The sequence below is a fragment of the Siphateles boraxobius genome, unplaced genomic scaffold, assembly GCF_051911475.1.
Source record: "Siphateles boraxobius isolate OS27281-9 unplaced genomic scaffold, OSU_SipBor_1 5, whole genome shotgun sequence".
Lineage (NCBI taxonomy): Eukaryota > Metazoa > Chordata > Actinopteri > Cypriniformes > Leuciscidae > Siphateles > Siphateles boraxobius.
Genome location: NW_027509141.1, coordinates 28,631,801 through 28,653,424, shown reverse-complemented (window position 1 = coordinate 28,653,424; position 21,624 = coordinate 28,631,801). Strand labels below are relative to the sequence as shown.

The 21,624-nt window shown below is 38.5% G+C and overlaps 1 protein-coding gene across 3 annotated transcripts in view; it reads right to left on the bottom strand.

Moving 5' to 3' along the window:
• Positions 1-21,624, bottom strand: part of sipa1l2 (signal-induced proliferation-associated 1 like 2) — a 68,028-nt gene that overhangs the window by 39,294 nt on the left and 7,110 nt on the right. Inside the window, exon 1 of one of the 3 annotated variants that reach the window (XM_077203758.1) lies at positions 8,375-8,576. The exons of the other annotated variants lie outside the window; for them this stretch is intronic. The gene's annotated coding sequence lies outside the window, so the exon portion shown is untranslated. Of the gene's footprint in view, positions 1-8,374; positions 8,577-21,624 lie in introns of those variants that run through there. 3 annotated transcript variants of the gene reach the window in all.

The window sequence follows — 21,624 nt, the reverse complement described above, 5'->3', positions numbered from 1 at the left end:
TGTGTCCTATTGTGCACAAGTCATGAGTGGATGTTATTCCAAATAAAACAATTGTTTTAGAAATCTTTAATCAGAACATAATAGCCTGCTCCTCCTCTGAAATTACTTTCCTATTCAGTTGACGTCTAGCAAAGGGGGAAATCTGTTAAACATTTCATCAAAAGATACGCTATTGTCATTTAGACAAGGCACAAAGCGACACATGTTCATCCCCAGAGGAGATGCAGAGGTATTATTGCTTTTAAAATGTGGGTGTAATCAAACATTTCAAATTCAAAAGTTCCATGATCAGAAACATTCCCAGCAGCACTGAACATCAGGTTAAATTGAACATGGCATGAACAGAGAGGGCTGGTCAGGCTTAACTTAGCATTGGGCTTCATAAAAATGAAAAAAAAAAAAAGTGCAGAAATGACAAGCTGTTTCATTATTAAAGAATGCTGTTAAATATTAAGAGGAAAAAGCAACATGTAAGGAGGCTCTCTTACACAAAACAACAAAAAGCCTTGATAACCTGGCAAATGATAGGATTAATCTCACGAAAACTTTCAAGAATTGTCTAGAATTATTTTTCCACCCAAAAAAACAAAGTAATAATAAGAAATTATATTTTGCCAAATTTTTTTAAATGCATAAAGACTATTTTTAGTAGCATTTCAGAGAACAAGATATTTTTGCATAGTGACATAACTGACATACCGTCAGTTCTCATTACCGTAATGCAGAAAAAAAATTGCCATTGTCACTGCTGTAATGTGAAAAATTCAGTAACGCGTAAGTCTAGTATGTCTCTAAACTCACATCTTAATCATTGAAAGAACATCAAATGTAACTCAAATTAATTATTAATTTCTGTCTGTGAATGCTCAGTGATTTAAAAAATTCATATGTCAGAAGGAGGTCTATTTGTCCTCCAAGACATACATCATCACTGTGATCCCAGGGATACAACAAATATCTGTTCTGGGACCATTTACGTTAAAATAAATGGAGAAATGTGTTGGAGAAATGTGTTATAATAATGTGTACACTGTCTTTAGAGGCATTACCACATTTGATCCCAATAAATCAGCCTTATCCAAAACAAGAAAAGATAGAGATAGAGCACATCAAGCACAATAACAAAGGCTTGAGAGGACAACAAATTGTACATCTGAAAGGCTCCCTCCCACCACCTCCCGCTGGGCTTCAGAGTGAGGCAAATGGCCAATCCTGTCCTCTCCAACGCCTTCCGTCCAGCTGCAGGCCCTGTACAAGTCATTGATTACCATTATGAGCCGGTCCCCTGCTTTCAAACGCTTGCTCACATACACCGTGCCGCACAAACAACAGAGCTCATCATCACTATCATCGCCCACCGCAAAGACACACTGACCCAATCTATTTAGACAGCTGGATCTGTAGCGGGGACTGTGACCACATTGGCCTGTCTATCATTTCCAACAGCCACAGAAGTTAAAAGGAGTCCCTGTCTGCACAGGGTTTGATAGGGAAGAAGATATGAGAGAATATTTGAACTAAAGGGTTGTTTATTTTTCTTCTCTTTTTGGAAATGTCCACTTCCTGACAGGCACGAATCAAGAAGAGGTTGTTTTCCCCCACAATCAGAATAAGCAGCTTACATGGACACTTTTGTTTGATAAATCCACAACATTTTGATTGTTTTCTCGGAAAACAGATTTAGTTAGTCGGATGTTACTTAAAGTTAAACTACGCCACTCTTTACTGGATGATTGACGGGCACAGCACAGCAGTCTTTTTTGAGACATGGTCTTTGAAATGTGCTGCGTAACAGATCAAAACAATGCTGGAAAGGAGGTCAGCTCACTCACAGACAGTCCCCGTCTGTCCAACCCACATAGAGAAAGGTCAAAAAGTCCATGCCGAAAATATGGAATTCAAAATCTAATTTAAACCTCCAAATGAAGAAATGTTTTAGTTTCTGCACTAAATCTGTGAAACGGACCAGAAGTCAAAAAAAGATGGATCTCAAATCATGCAAGATAACAGAAACATTAAGTTCTGCACAAACTTGAGGAGTTCGTGCAGCTTGCATGAGTACTGCTGTCATTAAATTAAATGAGGTAAATATATGAAATAATCAGAAAGTCTCATTCACTTTAATTTTAAAAACAAAATCAACTTTTCACTCAAATTTTGTTATTTCTATTTTAATAATACATTTAAAATTGACATACTTTTAATTACTTTTGGTCCCCACTTTGTTATTCCGTAGATAAAAATACTGAATAATTTATGAAAAAAGACCCAAGGTCTAGCTAGGACCAAGGAGCAGGACCGGAGCACAGAACGTTTTAAATCATTTTTATTAGTACAAAATGAAAAACCCCTTTCTACTGAATAATTTATCTCCATGCTGTTAACTCAGTCCAAATCAATGCTACAAGGTTACACCTAATTGATTATGGCTTCCTGTCCTGTCCATTTTTGTTTGCTCCTGGGATTTATTGAAAAAACAAAAGGATGACTTTGACAGAAGGATTGATTAAATTGAGCCCTGCAGTTTCGACAGGGTAACTGGGGTGAGCAGACACCTAGTAGAACCAGAAAGGTTTGACATCAGCCCCAGTGAACACCCTACATGGGCACACCCTGTCAGATGCCGTCAATGAATTCCAGGCTTTTTCCGCTTCAGTCCTGAGTTCACCTACATTTCTAATTCCTGAGACGCTGCTGGTAGGTCTACTGTTCTCGTTTCCCTTTCCTTGTTAGGAGTAAGGATGGAGTCTCTTTTGGCGCCTATGCATTCCAGTGCTACAGGCACTATAACAAGAGCCAGGAGCCGGTGTGCCCTAATGCCTCACATGCCATGAACACTTCTGGATTTATTCCAAGCGACGGCATGCAGGAAACACACAAGACCGTTTCTCATGGACATTTCAGCACAGAGTTCACTAGCATCTAAAATCCATAAGACAAACATAGATAGATTGATAAAAGCGTTTATGAGATGCATGACCGATTTACATTACAACTAGTTGCAAAGTTTATTTTTTAACAGAAAAAAGTAATTATAAAAAAATATAATTATTAATATGAATATAAAATACTATGAAATTTACATACACAACATGCATATATTTCTGTCCAGCAAATGTAGAAGTACATTGCTAAAAATTTGATTTGCTCATTCTTTTGTAGTGGACCTGGCTTGACAAACAAAAAGATAACTACATTAGTAATATCTATCAATAAAAATAAAAAAATAAAAAAATAAAAATACATTTGTTTTGATTATAAATAAATACATAGTATTTAATTTATTTTATTTCAAATAAAATAAAAAGATAAAAAGAAAGTAAACATCCCAAGTATTTAGTGCTTGGCTGATTTATTTGCCACTTTACTACAGAGATTGATATGTCTTTTGTCATTTAACCAAAACCACAATGTCACCTTTACAATAGCTATGTTTCCATTCACCTATTTTATGCGCATTTTGAGATATTGCATTAAGACAAAAAACACTGAATGGAAATGCCAAGATGCGCATAAATTCTATGAGTGTGTATAAAAAACGTATGCGCTCAATTGAGTCGGATACATTTTTTTTATCCGATAAGAAAACATGCGCATAAACTACAAATAAAGTTATGAATACACAACAAATAAAATTACTAATAAATTCCTCAATTTGCATCAAAAAAGCCATGTGACTGCACGATGAGATGGCATAACTGGACTAACCAGCAGACCGATCTTGTTGCAACGCATCAGAAATGCTGTTTTGGTCATTCTGAAATGCCTGAACAAAGTCTGTCGTCAAAGTGGTTCGGTAAAGCAACTTCCACTTTTCTTATTGATATTTAGCGCCAGTTTATCAGGAAGTGATGACTTTGTTCTCTTCGGCCCACTGGATGGGAACGGTATTCACAAATGTTTTATGCGATACTCCCATTTTGCGCATAAGTTATATTTGCATCTTTGGATGGAAACATAGCTAATAAAAAACTGAATGCTAACTCTACTGCAAACTATGAGGATGTGAATGTTGGGAAAGAGAGGAAAAGGAACAGATCCAATGAGAGAACAATAAACAAACAAAAGGCAGGTCTCACACCCTAATAGGCAGTCTGGGCACGAGTTGAAAGGTTAGACCCCAGGGGGTGCACTGAGGGGGCTTTCTGAAAGGAATACAGCAACTGACCTTTACCATTTGGGTTAATATAATTTCCAGGTGTTTACCAAACAAACATGGCCCTCCAACAGGGAGCAAACAGACAGGGAACGGTCCGTGAGAAAGGGCTGTGGTTTAGAACTAGGTCAGTGTTCTGGCTTAAACACAATAACCCACATTTCCTTCATTTACAGTATGATACAACCCAGATATGACTACTTCCTAAGTATTTTCCAAAGCAAAATGACCTCTAGTTGGCAAGTGTTATGCAGGAATGCAGGCTTGTGTGCCAGAACATGTCAAGATCTTGTCATTTTCACTGCCGGAACTTTACCAAGGAGGAAGACCCATAATTTCATACTAAAAGCTCACAGCTTGACTGCTTCTTCACCAATTTGGGAAAAGGCCCTTAATAAGTCAAAGTGCGAGGAAACACTTTTTTTCCACTCGCTTTTATGACTTCAGACTCAGCTTTTGGCTTTGACTGACCTGGATAACGTGTATCAGCTGTTAAAATGAGTCAGACATGCACAAACGCAGACAGCCAGTCAGCATCTGCTAGACTAGACATGACTGTCTGTGATGGAGTTTATGGCATCTGGCCCAATGAGAGATAAAGTCCCGTTAATGACAATCTGTGAACACTATTTCATGTAGACACTGTCGATCTTATCAATAACAGCTGGAATCGCCTTTGTTTGACAGATATTCCCTCATTCTCAGCTGGGACTGAAGTGGAAGAGACAGGCAGGCATTATCATTGAGATATTTCGCCTCGCAGCCAGTTGGAGTTAAACATGAGGGACGCCCACCTCCTCCTCCAAATCTCATTTTTCTCACTCAGTCTAGTTCATAAACATACTCTATAAAAGCAAGCAAACACAAACGCTTCTAGCTAAATATGTCAGCAATTCATAACGCAACCAAGTACACTTTCTCAACTATGCTACAGGGCCGCTTGCATAAAGCGTTTTCTTACAGCAACAGTTTGAAGAAAATCTTGCTGCGTCGGTAAAAGTTAATTAAACTATCAGCAAATTTAAAGATGACCTGAATAATAACATGCATGTTTTCATGTAATATTGCAGTGTTAATTATAAATTATTCATCCGTGCATATTTTTTTTCTTGCAATCTTTAATAAAAAAAACATCAACATGAACAAAATCAAGTCCCGCTCTGCATTTTTTACTCATCCAAGAATCCGTTTCATTCGGATATTAGTCACAATAGGAAGAAAAGACGCAGTTTCCACTTTATGTAGTTGTCGACTAGACATAATCAAATTAAGTGTGTATTGCACTAGTGGTACCAAATGGAATTGCAACCTGTTTGGCACCACTAGTGGGCTTTGGAAAATACAATAGGCCGCCCACTAGCAATGTTTTGCCCAAACATTTGTACACTTGCGTAGTAAGTATGCTTCTGGCACACACATTCACTGTTTTACAAGGAACCCAACTATTTTGGCTAATGAGCTGTGTTAAGGGTAAGTTATCCTAATTTTAACCTATTAAATGTCTTCCATATGACACATCAACCACAAACACCACCAATCTTATGCGTAATGGAACCTTATACGGGGGCATCTTAAACAAGGCCATGAGGTAAATTAACCTCCAACCCTTCAGTCCTTTAAACACCATAAGTCTTGGCCAGGGCCCAAAAGGGCTTATATGAACAATGCTCATCAGCTAGCAGCTGAAAAAAAGGTTAAGAGTTTATGTAAGCCTTTTGTATGGACACAAATCCTCCTTTTCACGCACATGAATGAGGTTTTAGAAACAGCATAAAGGGCGATTCGGCCTAGTGCCTCGTTTAATTAAAATCTGAATAAAATAAAGTTGTTCGGTTCTGCGTACAGCTGCAGGGCGAATGACAAACATGTTTGACAAAGTTTGACAGGACTTTTGATTTCTGTGGTTCACCTGCTGACAACACTAATGGGTAAAAACACAAAAACACATTCACAGGACAGGACCAGACACAAATAAACATGTGGGGACTGGTTGTCTCGCATACGTATGGAGCTCGACGGCAAGTTTCGGCAGCAATCGATGACATGACTCTATATCCGTCTCTGTTTCTTTAAGTTCAGTGGGAGCAAACAGACCGAGGGTCTTTCACAAACCTGTCTACGTGGTGGAAACACACTGCCTCCTTGTTTCTCTCATTCAAGTCGTTCCTTTATGGGTTTGGACTGCAGCAGGCATCTTTGTTGAAGCAGCACTGCATTGTGCCCCTGAGCTGAACTAATTTCTTCTCGCGCTCGAGCGGTAACCTTCATTCACCGGGAGTTTCTGACGACATGCTGCACTTGAAAGAGAGGCTGAAAGGGCCTGTGAGAAAACCGAAGCAGCAGGTAGCTTTGGGTGTTGGAGAATTCCGCCTGTCTGAATTGAGGCTGGTCATTCCAGACAGCATGTGGTCCACACCGCGGAGCTCCAGTCGAGAGTGGGAGAGCTTTTTGAGTTTAACAAGCACCATCTGGCATTCTGAGCTCCTCACAGCAGCCGAACACACACACACACACACACACACACCCCGACACCCTGCTGCACCATCCCCGCCAAATATCTTAAACCAGAACACACACTCTCAGCTGAATAAAAAGACCTGGAATCCTCAGACTTAGTAAAAATATGACCTTTAACCAGCATCCCATAGAACTGTGCTTCTCAACAGGTTTTACAGACCCAGATTTTCCATTGGACATCAAGTAGCCTAATACAAACAAAAAATGTCCTTAAAGTGAAATGTAACATTTTATTCATTACAATATTTGATAGTAATTAAAGGCCGTAAAAAAAAGAATTCTTAAGTTGTAAATAAAACAAAGTTTATTGGAAAACATTTTACAATTAAATGCTATTTTAGTCGTTGTGCTTCAAAATTTCGTGTTCAATTCAATGTGTTACTTGCCATTTCTTGGTAATACTTTGTAAAATGTACAATTTCTGAGTGGAAATAGTTTCTACACCAAATTTGTTTCAGTGTACAAAACTACCTAACGTTATGGAAGCTTGTTTCCGCCACGGAATAAAACAATAATTTCGAGTTTATATCTTGCATTTCTGACTTCTTTTCTCAGAATTGTGAGTTAATCACGCAATCACGCAAAGTTTATATCATGCAATTCTGAGATGAAAAGTTTTAAAAAGCTGTCTAAAAAACTTTTTTTATTATTATTCAGTGGCGAAAACAAGCTATCATAAGCTTTGGCAAGCTCCTACCAAATGACAGATTCATTTGCAGTCAGACTAAAGAATTTACATGACATCTTAACATTTTTTAAATTGCATTTCCCAGGCATTTGCATATTTACATTGCGACAAAATACAGAAAAATTTTGATTTGAGACATAAACAAAAGTTATGTGAATCTTTTTCTTCTCCATTAAAACTCTAATTAGTCTATGTATTTCAGCTACCATAAGTGTGCACAATTTTATAGTCCGCAGCATTTTTTGTTTGAGTTCATCAGTTTCCCCCCACAATATTATAAGGACAGACCTGCGAGAAATTTCTGAGTCACAACCCACCAGAACCTTTTCTCTAGACCATACTTTGCCCTAAAACATACAAAGGGATTTAAAGACACTTTTATAAAGGCTTTTAACATCCAAACTGGCAACAAGCTAAAACACAACAAGCTATCATCATGCTAACAAAAGCACTGCCACTGAAATAGATTGAAAAAAAAAAAAACTAAACCGGTGTCCATGATGAATAAAAGGCCACATGATTTCTCTTTAAAATAATATTTTTTTTTTTTCTCATTATTAATAAGCAGTGAAGAAGTTTACGTAAGTAAAGTAAACGTAAGTACTTTACGAACTGTATTTTTTAATGCGTTTTTGAATCAATTATCTTAGAACAAATTATTATTTGATGCATAAACTAGATAACAATGGACTAGTTAGTTGTTGGATGATTCGTCGACCATTGTGAGCCATTTCTAAGCAAGTGTCAATAAACTCCAAAACTCCCCACCACGTCTTTACCATCACTTGATGCTTTCAGTAAAACTAAAATGCACAACAAAAAGGCAGAGAACGAGAGAAAAAGAGAATGTAAAATCTCTTTCACTGCAGAAGGACATCTATCCCACTGACAGTTAAATGTAATTATACTGCAGACATTCTCAGCATTACAGAGCTCTTCATCTAACCTCAGAAAAGCATGCTGAGAGCGATTCAGCATGTTACAAATGTCAAAAACAAACAAGAGAAACTCACCAAATAAACCCACATTCTCTTCCCAGCCATCAGATACGAGTCAAGCACACATTGGCAGTCGTGTCAGGACCGATCAGCTCAATCAGTGGGTTTAAACCGATTGCCCTCCGCCACATCCTCACCGCAGAAAAACAGCTGTAAATTCATCCATGTCGGCAGAAAAGTCCCCAAGGCCTTGGCTTAAACTGATATTCAGAACCCTGCCAACACCTGGAAACCACACCCAAAATGTACCTGGCGGTGTGTCTTTTCTCACAAACAACATTTACTTTACCTCAACCAATCAATACATTCCCTGTGTAGGCCACAAGCCTCGCTGATATGGAGGACTGATGCTGGTCACTGATTAAGACAAATATGTGCGGAGAAAACACTGAAGATAAAAAGAAAACCAAGAAGATAAAAAAGTACTTGTATATATAGAGAGCGAGAGAACAATTAAAAGAAAGCCAAACCTCATTTCCTCAACCCCCAACATCTCCCCATACCCCTTTGCCCCACGAACAAAAGCCCCTGACGACTGGTGCCACTGGCTCAAATTAGCATTTCTATAAAAAGAGGCGGTACTATGAAACTCCAGTTATCGGACCGACAGATAAAGCCCTTTCCCCCCCGCTTCTCTTGAACTCAACCCACCCCCCAAACCTATTCAGTCCACCTGCATTGATGCAAAGACCCTGAAAGATGCATAGAGAGACCACATCTGAGGAGCTTCTACATGCTTTTTTTTACTCCTCAGTTCAGTTTTTGGGGTTATAGAGGGTTGAAGGAGAGAGAAGTTGTGAGAGTGACAGAGGACAGAGGTGGAATAATCCCATGTACAAGCCATATGCTGTGGCGCTGTAAACTCAGACTTCCTGTGGCGGCGAGGGCGAATGGAGGGCAACGGCAGTGAGACAAGACCTGATACTAACAGAACACAACAGAAATGCTCACCTCACACACTCTGATTTAAAGCTGATGTGTGTATTTTTAATGCTAACATTCAGAGACAACTATGCATAAACTAAGTAGGTTGAATTCAGCAAACATTGTAAACACGGGGTCTCAGTGGTGATATCATAACACTGCTGTTTGTTTAAGCATCACTGCCCAGCACAGCAACACTGGCTCAACCAATGGTGCAATTTTGGGGGAGGGGATATCCGTTTTATCAACCAATAGCAGATGGGAGGAGTGTTTCTGCAAACTCTATGGAAACAGTCTTTAGTTTTCAAATTCTAATTGATGCTGAAGAAATTACACACTTTACACCTTTCAAGATTTACTTTTACCTTTCACTTGACCTAAATAAATACATATTTTCAATAAGAATATTTATTAATTTATTTTTAATAACATTTATTTACAACAAGAAAAAAGATAGGAGGCATGAAATTAGCACAGCCCTGTAAAAAAATTATACAGAAAAACCTGAATCCAATCAGAATCAAGTATTTTAGAGAGCCATTTAAATATATATAATTATAAAACGCATTACATTATCTTGTCTTTTGACTGATACAGCTTAGTGATCTGTTGTCCATAAGCCAAATTTCTAAGTAATAATATTTTTCTATGCTGCATCTGTTTTCCTCTGTTTACAGGAAATATGCTATACAAAGTTTGATCGATGGGCCCATACACACAAATTGCAGTGTCAGCTCTGTACACACACACACACACACACACACACACACACACACACACACACACACACACACACACACACACACACACACACAAAAACACTGAACAACTCAAACTTCCTGTCAGTACAGTGTGCGTCATTAAAAATGCATCTAAACAGAGCAACGATGGGAACGAACCTCTGGGGCAAGTTGGACTGAAACCCTAAGCACACAGAGCTGGAGAGTAATGCAAAGTGATCGAACCACTACAACAAATACCCACGATGCCTAGCCTTGGCTGTGCCAAGTTTCCAGGGGAATATTTACACATCGCTCTGTCAGACTAACCCTATCTGTTTATACAAGTCAAAATGTAAGGAAAGGACACACAGTCTGAGCATCCTTCTCCCTCTCCTTCTCTCACTGCTTTGTCAACTGAATCAATGGCACATTTGAAGCTGCTTCTGTGCACTGTGGTGGTCTGTAGGTCTCCAGGGCCTTACTGCTTGTTAGGGTCCATGTCTTTCTTTCTCTCTCTCTCTCTTTCAAGGATGCACTGTTCTGTCAAGGCTCTTTCTCTCTGTCTCCCTAACTCACCCATCTTCATTCTCCCTGCAGCCTGGCTAATGTGCTCATGGATCACTGCAACCGCCTGTGTGCATGCTCCAATGCAAAGTTTCCAACAGACAAGCCCAGAGCAAGTTAGACTAAGTGAACTGGAGCTACTGGATATGTGAGTGCGCTTCAAAACTTATTCTTAGTCCCGGCGCTCTAATTTGATTGAACGAGAGGCATTTCAAGACTCCAATAGTACGGAAACCCTTAACTGTAATTTGTCAAGGATCCAAATGGATGAACACTGCAAGAATTTCTATTCTTAACAAGTATTTTAAGTTCCCAGGTAAATTATCTAAAACATACTTATATTTATTTCCAATAATTATATTAAGACTTGTTTTCAGAGAATTTATTTTTAACACGGCATTATTTAGTCAAGTGTTTCCCCAGTCAAGTGGGGGAAAAAACTGCATAGTTCATCAAAAAAAATAAAAAAAGAAGTAATTTACTCACCCTCAAACCTGTATGAATATCTTGATTATTTTTAAAGAATATCAGTCACCAAACAGTTGACGGACCCCATTGACTTCCATAGTATGGGAAAAAATACTATAAATTCACTGGGGCCTGTTTGGTTACCCATATTCTTAAAAATATCTTTTGTGTTCAACAGGAGAAGGAAAATCATACAGGTTTGGATCAACATGAGGGTGAATAAATGACATAATTTTTATTTTTGGGTGAACTATCTTTTTAAAAACAAGTGAGAAAAATCTGCCAATGAAAAAACAAACAACAATCCCCATAAGGGAAGGTCAGTCGGTACGAGTCAAGGCTTGGAAGTAGTAGTGTGTTTAGTGTTAAAACTCAGCTGCTGTGGGATACTGTGGACGCACGCCAGCGAGGTGCCAAGCGCAATGGCTTCCCGAACATGTTATTAGCTGTTTTCTCAAATGTGCACTTGCACAGTTTGTTGTTGTTAGTTGGTGGTTTGAGGGTCTGTTTTAGCCAGTTACCAAGCAACCCCTGATCTCATGCCTCTTTGATTGACAGCACATTTCCACTCAGCTGGGTTACTATGTTAGAGAAAGCAGGTTTTCCATATTTCAAACCAAAGAGAAAAGATAAAAGACAGAGATAGCTAGAGATGGGAGAGAGAGCATGTAAAGACAGCACCACATATTGATTGACTACTTCCTACTATCAATTTCTCTGGGTCTGATTTTCTGGGCTATCACTTTCCAATGATGCATACCAGGATGTGGGACAACCACAAAGCATATGGCTACAGTATGTGTATGGATCTTATATTCAACATGAAATAGCATTCAAAGTCTATTTGACTGTGTAACATATTTGTTATATATGACAAAACAGGATTTGTAAGGAGAAAAAAAAGGGAATACTGTACAATAATGTGCTATGTTAATATTAATTAATACAATAGCTAACATAAAATAACAATCCACATGGCTTTTATAACATGCAAGTTAACTTTAATCTCATACACTACTCTTCAAAAGTTTGGGTCAGTATGACTTTTTTTTTTTTTTAAGAAATGCATACTTTTATTCAGTGAGGACATATTTAATTGATCAAAAGTGACAAAGACATTCGAAAGATGTCCATTTCAAATAAATGCATCATTTCATGTTGACTTTAATTGTCAACACTTTCTGGTTTACACATAATTCTGATCCTCAATGAGTCAATGGATGCATCTTTTACCTGACCTGCTCTTGATAAGAGTATGTACACAAACACTGAGACTATCTAGAACTCTCTGAGGTGTGTTTGTGCGTGTTTTGAACTATTGTGAGTTATTAACCGTGTTGATAGGAGCCCAAAGGCCTTCTGGATCTGCAGCAGACAGGATAAAACTCATTCACCCTGAGGAGAAACGCTGCTGAAGTGCTTGCGTGTTTATGTCTGTTTATAAAGTGTGAACCGTATACATCGCATACGTGTTTAAATGTGAGTGGGAAAATGGTGTGGGAAGCCAAATCTCTTTTTCTCTCTTGTACACAGATAATGAGAATGAGAAATGTGCGAATAGCTGCTTTTATTAAAAAGGAAAAGTTTATAGCTGCCTGTGGCCTCATAAAGCCCCAGTGATGGAGCGCAGGAGGGAGAGGCAGTGAATTATTCTCATTCCTTCTCTCTCTCTCTTGCTCCTCGCTCTAATGGGCCTTTGTTTCTTTATCTTTGCTGTCAAGTTTATTAGGAAGCACTGTTTAAATTTAGTTTGGAATTGTACCATTCTGTATCAGGTAACACATTTAAGCCTTAGTAGGGTAAGAAATCTCCCTTGCTCCACATAGACGAATAAACAAAGGAGACCAGCTGTAGCTTTCATGTGAAATTTCTGCAACGCTAGGAGTACCAATTTGAAAAATAATAACCATTTCCACAAAAAAGTTTCTACATGCCATTTCAGCCCTGTCTTCCATAGTTAGGACAAACATGTAGACCCACCCCAAAACTCATGCCACTAGCTGAGCCAGGAGTTGACCAAAATGTCAAACACTCAAACAAACAACAAGCCAGTGCCCATTTTCAATACTATTCTGCGCCATTTTGAAGTATATGTAGTGTAGTATATGTAGTGTATTAAAAGTAACAAGATGAAGTACTTGGTCAAATGAAAAACTTAGTACAGATTACTGGACTCTCTAGTTGCGTATTTTAATACATAGCGGAAGAGGAAGGGCTAAACTAGTGTTGTTATTGTTATCAAAAAAACGCAAACTAAGGCCCTGTTCCAAATGGAACCCTAAGCCCTCGCGATCTTCCTCTGAGTCCACACTTTCATGAAGTAATACCGCTTTGACTGTTGGACAATTCTGCTGCATCCTTCTGAAACCTAAAATGACAACTGGGACACGCTACGGTCTGCTAAAAATGTACCAACAATCACATTTAAAAATAAACTATGGCATACCATAAAAATAACATGTAGTCTAGTTCTCATTTCCAGTAGATTCCATGACTGATTTCTCACCTTTATCTGTAGTGACAGATGTTGGCTTGTCAAAAAACACAGGTGTTTGATCCACACTACCTATTTGATCCAGGGGATATAAATGTTTTTCCTTAGGCCGACCACATAGCGCTGAAAGACAGTACGTGTCAATACGTAGCCGAAGTAAGAATTGAGGGGGCTCACTGGTGGGTATGTTCAGCTCTTTGGCGATATCCAGTGCCTTCCACTGGATGATGGCTCTGGTTATTATTGGACACCCCTCATTTCTTATTTCAGCTGTGTGCTGGCACACTTGCCTTTCAATTTCAAGTGGACATTTTTAGGACCGTGGAAGCTTTTCTTTGACAGTTTGCATTTTAAGACAGTTTTTTTGGTCTCGCAATCTTCTAACATTACACAATGACACACCATATTTCTTGGCTGCTTAATGAGAATTGTTTGATGACTCGGCTGCGTTTATCATCATGAGCTTAAAGATTGCATCATAACCCCTCCTCAGTTGCTGGTTTGCTTGCCCGACTTTTGAACAGTCCTGTTCTGGACGGTCATTCACTATCATGAGGTCACCTGGCACTCTTAACAGGGGCGGTCGCTTCAGTCCTGGGGGGCACACTCTTTGTGGGTGTATTATTGACATATTCAGGGTGTAGACTTTTACATAAGACAACCCCATTTTTTCAGATGCATTTCCAAGAAAAGAACACACTTATATTCGGAGCAATACGGCAATTTGTATATAAATAAGTTAAGCACTACAATTACTAAAACTAAAATAAAAAGAGACTAGAAAATATTGAGGAAAAACAAAAACTAATAAAAATGAGAAAAGCACACAACAAAACTACAAACTTAAAATTAAAATATAAAATATATACAAAATAGTAATAAATACTATATTATATAAATAATACTAAAATTACACAGGGCTAAACATGCTAAAGCTAACACTCCAAATGGAACACGGCGACTGCTTCAGTGTAGTAAAAAAAAAACAACATTAAACGGTATTACATTTGAGATGACACAACTCTTCAAAAATTCATAAACTACATAGCAGAGTGCACAACGCACTGTATAATAGATCATTAGGGATGCAGCTAACATTTTGAGAACGTTTCAGGAGGTCAACCGACAAATGGCTTACTTATTGATGTCTCCGTCCATTAAACTGGCATTAGAAAGTGTTTTATCATCAAAAAAATATGACGGCTCACCTTTAAAGGAATATTCCGGGTTTTTTATATCCTATTAGCATGCTGTCGACTACCTCAGGCAATAATTTCAACACATCCCTCTCTGTTTATAAACACACAAGACACGCATTTACAGTAAGCACACAATTATTGTATGAGTTAATCGTCAGCACGCCACAAATGTGGCATGCAGTCGTCAGGTCGCAATAAACCTGGAATATTCCTACAGCATTCCTCCCTTCCCCCTAATTGAGGAGGAGAGAGATAGGCAACAGCTGCTTCTGAGGTAGAGGTGCGAATTCTTAATGGCAGCCCTCCCCTTTGCCCCAGCCCTCTGGGTCACATCAACAGATCTTGAAACACTTATGTCGTTTGTACTGACGTCGGCCCATCCGTCGTTTACGGCTCTATCGCTTTGCCCTGTTTACACTGCCCAGCTAGGCCAGAAACCTTCTGACACTTGGTTTCCTTCCTGTTGTTCCTCCCAAACAAAGACATAAAAAACCCTGTCTTGACTCCTTGCTGAGCCTGTGTGCAGCTGTTGGGTGCTGCCTTCCACTTGGCTCACTCCTGCTGTGGGACGAGCACTCCGAGAGACACGGAGGGGGATGGAAACAGCTGTTTCTCATTCGCAATCATACGTCAGTCAGACTCAAACACATTCCCTCTTTATTCCGCTGCGCTGCTGGCGAAGAAATAACGTCTTTGAGAAAAATAGAAAGACTGAATAAAGGGGTACTGCTATTCTTACTTAGGTAAGCAACTTAAAGGGTAAGTTCGGCGTTTTACAAGTAAAGCCCTGTTTTAAGATCTTTTCTGATTAAATCGAACGGTTAAGATTAAAATTTGGACACATGCTGCTGTCCCGAGAATTTAAAGTTTTTGTGTTAGCACCCCCCCACCTATACCATGGTTTCTTAGATGCATTGGAACAATCATTCATACAAACGCATTAAACTTTAGTTTACAAAGATCTGAAGCTCACCGGGTGGTCTGGGGTGTTCACTGATATGCTCACGCAAAAATCGCTGCAAAAGATGCTTTCCAACAGGTTTTATCGTAGTTTTTGGAAGAATGTCCGGTTGTGAGGCGTTGGAAAAATAGGTCCACAGTTTTACAACGAAAGGTAAAACACCTGTTGGAAAGCATCTTTTGCAGCGATTTTTGCCTGAGCATATCAGTGAACACCCCCAACCAGCAGCATGTGTCCAAATTTTAATCTTAACCGTTCGATTTCATCAGAAACGATCTTAAAACAGGGCTTTACTTGTAAAACCCCGAACTTACCCTTTAAGTGTAATTCGTCCACTGTTAAATGGAAATGCAAAAATAACTGGATTTTTAGTATAAATGACACATAAGAGAAATTTAATAAGGTATGTTCACCCAAATATTCGGTCAATATTTATTCACTCTCATTGTTCTAAACTGGTTTTACTCTTTCTTCCTTTAAATACAAGGTGAATTTTCAAAAATAAATGAAAGAAAGGGAATGAGTACTGGAGCTGTCAAGCTCAAAAATTACAAAAAAAACACCATACAATTTTTGAAGTAATACGATAAATAAAGCGAATTTTTTTTTTGTTATTCATTAAAAATCTTCCCCTCTACACACAATGCTATACAGTGCACTAATCATAGACCACTTTTATATTGAATTTATCATTTTGGAGCTTGATGACCAAAAAAAAAATTTAAACTTTTGAGGAAGAATTGCATCAGCTAAACAAATTAATTTAAATGTACATGCAATGGGGTCCAAACAACATTGGACCTAATTGTCTTTCATTGACAAAAACAACACAGACATTTTTCAAAATATCTTCTATGTTCCACAGAAAAAAAGAAAGTCATAAAGGTTATCGACCTGAGAGTGAGTAAATGACATTTTGGGTGGACTATCCCTTTAAAAGACAAAAATGAGAGCGAGATGAAAACAGAAGAGATGAAGAGAGGATGAAAAAGAGAGACCGGCAGAGGAACGGTCCGCTGGGTGTTGTGAAGTATTCCCTAGGCTCTGTTCTTCACATTACAAAGCACACTGACTCTCTGAAATAAAACCGTCCCATCTTGGCTGCCCAGCTGTGTTTGCTTGTCCCATTTTATCTCTCCTTCTCTCCATCCATCCATTCCTCACTCCTGGTGCTCCTTGGCATTCAGGGAATAAAGACAGCCTGAATAAGGTCTTTCCTTCCATATGGGAACAAAACCTCCAGGCCCAGTGAGTGACGTCTCTGAAGACCGCTGACCTCTGACTGCTGAAATCCCCTGAGACTGGGATTCGCTAACGATCTCATGAGCCTCGGTACAGACAAAAGGCAGAACGGAGGAGAAGAAGAGGAGGAGAGGCAGGAATTGAATCTTACTGAGTGCCTTCCTTTATTTTGCCAGCCAGTTTGTACACTAATATCAGATCAGATGTTTTTGCATTTAAACAAAAACTTACAAGATCAGACTTTTCTGCATCCATTTTCATCTGATCTATAAATTCAGCGTTGATGAGCATCACGAAATTCATAAGAAAACGTTTGAATGGTAGTGTAAATTCCTTTCTTCTTTTAATACTGGATTTGGGCATTATTGTTATGCAATTTAAGAGGTTGCCTGAAAGCATCACATGCAGCTTGGATAAAGTGTGAACTACTTGAATAACGCAGTGACTGCAATTATTTTCAATATGAAAACATTTCATTCTCAATACAAGTTTTGGTTATAGTGGCATATTGGCGAATACATTGTGTTCTAATTGGTTAGAGTCAGGAAGGTAATTATATACAGGCACTGTACATGGTTTCAGTCAGCATTCTTGCATTTAAAAACTGTTAGATGAAGCACAACTGATTAAATGTAACAGGAAAAATCACAGGGGTCCTGAGACACATTTTTAAAAGCTGAACAACTTTTAACTTGCCACATCATCTTAAAAATGCAACAGACATGGTGAGAGGCAATTAAATAGCAGCTGTATGCACATTTTGAACCTAATTTTAAATATGATCTGATATCCCCTCATGTAACCTATATCTAAAACCTATATTTGATTCTCATCATAATTTAAGATTTATCATAATTGAAGACAAGGTCTTGTCTGAAATCATCACTTGCACTGGAGTCCACAGGAATTCCTAAGAGTAAATCATGCAGGAAGTGAGCGATGAATATTTCACTATTTATTTTAGAAAAACCCCTCACATTTGCATGCCATTGCAGTAAGCCACATAGTGACACAGGCGGTTTTATTTAGTTATGAACCACAAGGGAAGACAAATGCTCCGGAAGTAAGAAGCAACTTCAATACTTAAAGGCAGGGTGATTTGTTCCAGAATTTATTTTTGTTATGCTGTTTAAAAGTCTCTTAACATCCTGATAGCAATCACTAAGTTAAGTGGTCTAAATGTATTTATGTATACATATATATTGTGTGTGAAAGGTGGAGGACCATAAAATGTTCGTCCAATCATTGCATTCAGTCCAGTGATACGATGTCCTACTTGCCTGTCAACGTATGTATTTACATACCTCCGGTTCATGCTATTCAGAGTTAGACTACCCACATTTTACAGTTCCTCCTGAACTGCTCTGTTGCGTTTATGCGTTTTGGTGAAGGGGTGGCTTTGGAGACGCTTTGAAGGGAGGGTGAAATCTTATGCATTCAAAGCTAGCTCGCTATTGCTAGCCTCTCTAAAAATTGCCTACCCAACCTTTAACTGAACGGTACAGCATTAAAATATATATTTTTAAATAATAAAATAAAACTGATATATATTATTAAAAACAAGGTAAATTATAAAACAAAGTCTAATTTTCTAACAAGCTTAAAGCAGAGTTAAATTACTCTGGCTGGGAATCACTGATAAAGTATGTCTGGTACTAGATTGGGATGTATGAAGTCAGACTGGGAAGAATGCTAAGACTGTGTGCATGCACATCTATAGGCTCCAGTGAGCTGAAGCAGCACTCTTCAAGCTGAGTCAGGAAAAGGCATTAAACTCAAGTAAACACACATTCACACCAAAACTCACAACACAGCAGCGCCCTGAAGCGAAACGTCTAACCGTGTTCTTAATCTAACAATAACCTCATCCTCCTTCCGAGTACAAGAAACAATTCATGATTGTCTTAAACATCCCTAAAAAAGCTAATTAACTACATAAAACAGGCCGAACTGGCTGAACCGCAGCCCCTGATTGGCTGCAAGCTCAGCAGCTCATTAGAGCCTGAAAGCTGCACATTATAGCTATATCGAACTCTTCTCCTCTCAATCTCCATCTCACAACATGATCTGCTACAATAAACCAATTAACCTTGAACCGAGCAGGTCACTTACCAGCTAATCAATCCCAAAGATAGGACACACACAGGCAAATACACACTCATCTGTACACATGCGCCACGTCTGGCTCATAAAAATCTCATCAAGGCCGTGACGAAAGATTTTATAGTGATAATTACGTTATTGAAACAGTCAATTTAACTAATAGAAGTCAATGAAGACTGTGAAGAATGTCGAACACGCAAAAGGTCGAAGGCAACAGCTGCCCTTTCATGCCAATGTGAGATTGGTCCTGCAATGTGCGAAGTGACATCCGGAAGGGAAGTTGATTAAAAAGCATTAAAAATTACGTCTACTGAAATATTTCCTAGAAATACAGCCAGCTTCATTCGAGTTGGCCATGACCTCATGTTTTAAGATCAGAGTCATGTACCATACAAGATTTTCGATGAATAGAATACGTTGTCAGTAACAGAGAAAAGGCCTCAAATTCCACGAACTTAATCCCGCAAATCCAGGACAACATGACCAGATCTGCAATTATTACATCCTAAAATGAGAAAACAACAACAGTAAATCTCTCGGAAATATATGTGGATTTTTTTTTACAGATTATACAAATTGCATTTCTTGTTTTTAGGCAGACAAAGCATGGCAAATCAACACTTTATTGAACATCTGTCGCCGTTTACACCACTCAGCCAGAACGATCCACAAACTGAAACTACTAATCTAGTGCATTATGACACCATTTAGGTGTCCAAAAATGGATCCGGTGAGGTCTTTGATCACCCGCAACCCTTTCCGAAAAAAAAACACGGAGCTGTTATGTTTATTTAACGTGAGGAGAGCTGATGGAAAAGTCTGGAGGCTGCACCTGCGTCTCAAGGCAACACGTGTCTCATCTTTTTTAATTGCCGACAGCCATTTCCTGCCACCATAATCACACCCATAATTTCCTACACAAATGTCTCTAATTTTCCAGGTCATAGGGGCTTACAGAAAATGATAAAGCCAAACATCTTATTTCAGTGGTAGAGCTTGGAGAAGATTGGGTGAGATTAAAAAAAGAAGAAGAGAGAGAACTAGTGGAAAAGAAAGTCTACAGTGTCACCAGTCGAAATTCCCTTAGGCTTCCTATTGAGACATAATTTTCGCTACAGTGGGAAGAAGGAATGCTGGGAGAGACACTAATCCGCTCCTCTTATCTGGCCTTCGGCTCTAGAGGACAACAGGTCAACCATCTCACCCCCACCAAAAAAATTCATGGAAACAACACATTGTCTGGGGTCTAGCCTATTGCTCTGGGGTCTTACCCAACAGCAAGAACAGGTCATCAGATTGTGAACCATCAAGCCAAAGTTAATCCTTTTGTGTCTCCATGTTCATATCTAAATGGTGCTACAGATTATTTCACACAATCGGATGAATGATCAGCCATTGCCTTATGCTACATGGGTCAATGGTGTGTGCATAATGAGGCATACAAAAGCAATAAGCCACGAGAAGCATGTGAGGTCTGATGTGCCTAAACACCCTTAACCTTGGTAATCCACAACAAACTACAGTCTCAAATGGCTTATTGCTTTAACAAAAAGTGTCAAGACCAGCCTGATAAAAGCATTATTTAAAAGACCCTATATAATTAAAACAATTTACTATTTTATAATACATATTAAAATACTACTACTACTAATATTAATAATAATAATAATAATAATAATAATAATAATAATAATAATAATAATAATTCAGACAAAAAAATAACAATTAAAATTTATTATTAATAATAACAAAATAGCCTATGGGTTGCAGGTCCTAACTTTCTGGATTTAGAATGGTTTTGGGCACTCATCAAGAGGAATGCCAGCTATAGATGAACTTAAGATCTGCTTGGTCAGACTAAGAGACCAGTTTGACAATCTTTAACAAGGTAAGTCCACTATCTTAAGCTGTTTGTTGTTGGATGTTTTAAAAAGATGACTAAAACATAGCTCATTCAATCAAACTGTCAGAATACTAATATAGTTACATAACTAATATATTGATACAATTGCTTTAAATATAATACTAAGAGGTCTCTTCTGAGACCTTTAAAGGTTAAACCTTCGTGCCACCCAAACAAACAAGAAGGGCTTAAAGGTGACCTTGCTGACATTCAGCTTGTTGACTAAAGCATATGTAACAGTCCACATTCCAAACCAATGTGGAACTGTCCGTTGATGGGATGAGATCAATAAGACAGAACAATAGGAAACCCTGGGAGCCGGGGCACCTTGACCTTAAGAATAACCCTGCCCATCTGTCCCTCCTGAAGCAGCCAATAGGAGGTCAAATGTCATATTGGACCAATCTTACCTTCATTAAATGAGGGATTGCTTCAATTGTTACTTTAAAGGTGAAATGGGCCTATGTAAATTATGAACCACAAGTGGCACCAAACAAAACTGCAAAAACAGCTTTCTACAAGTAGTCTCACCCTAAACTCATGCCATTGGTTTTCAGGCCCGTTTAAGTCAACAAATCCTGCAAAAATGTGTCCTACATTAAACTGCCATATAAAGGTATTTACACATAGTAAAAACAGACTTTCAAAAACAGAAAGCTGTTTTTGCCTACTTTAAGTCTGAAAA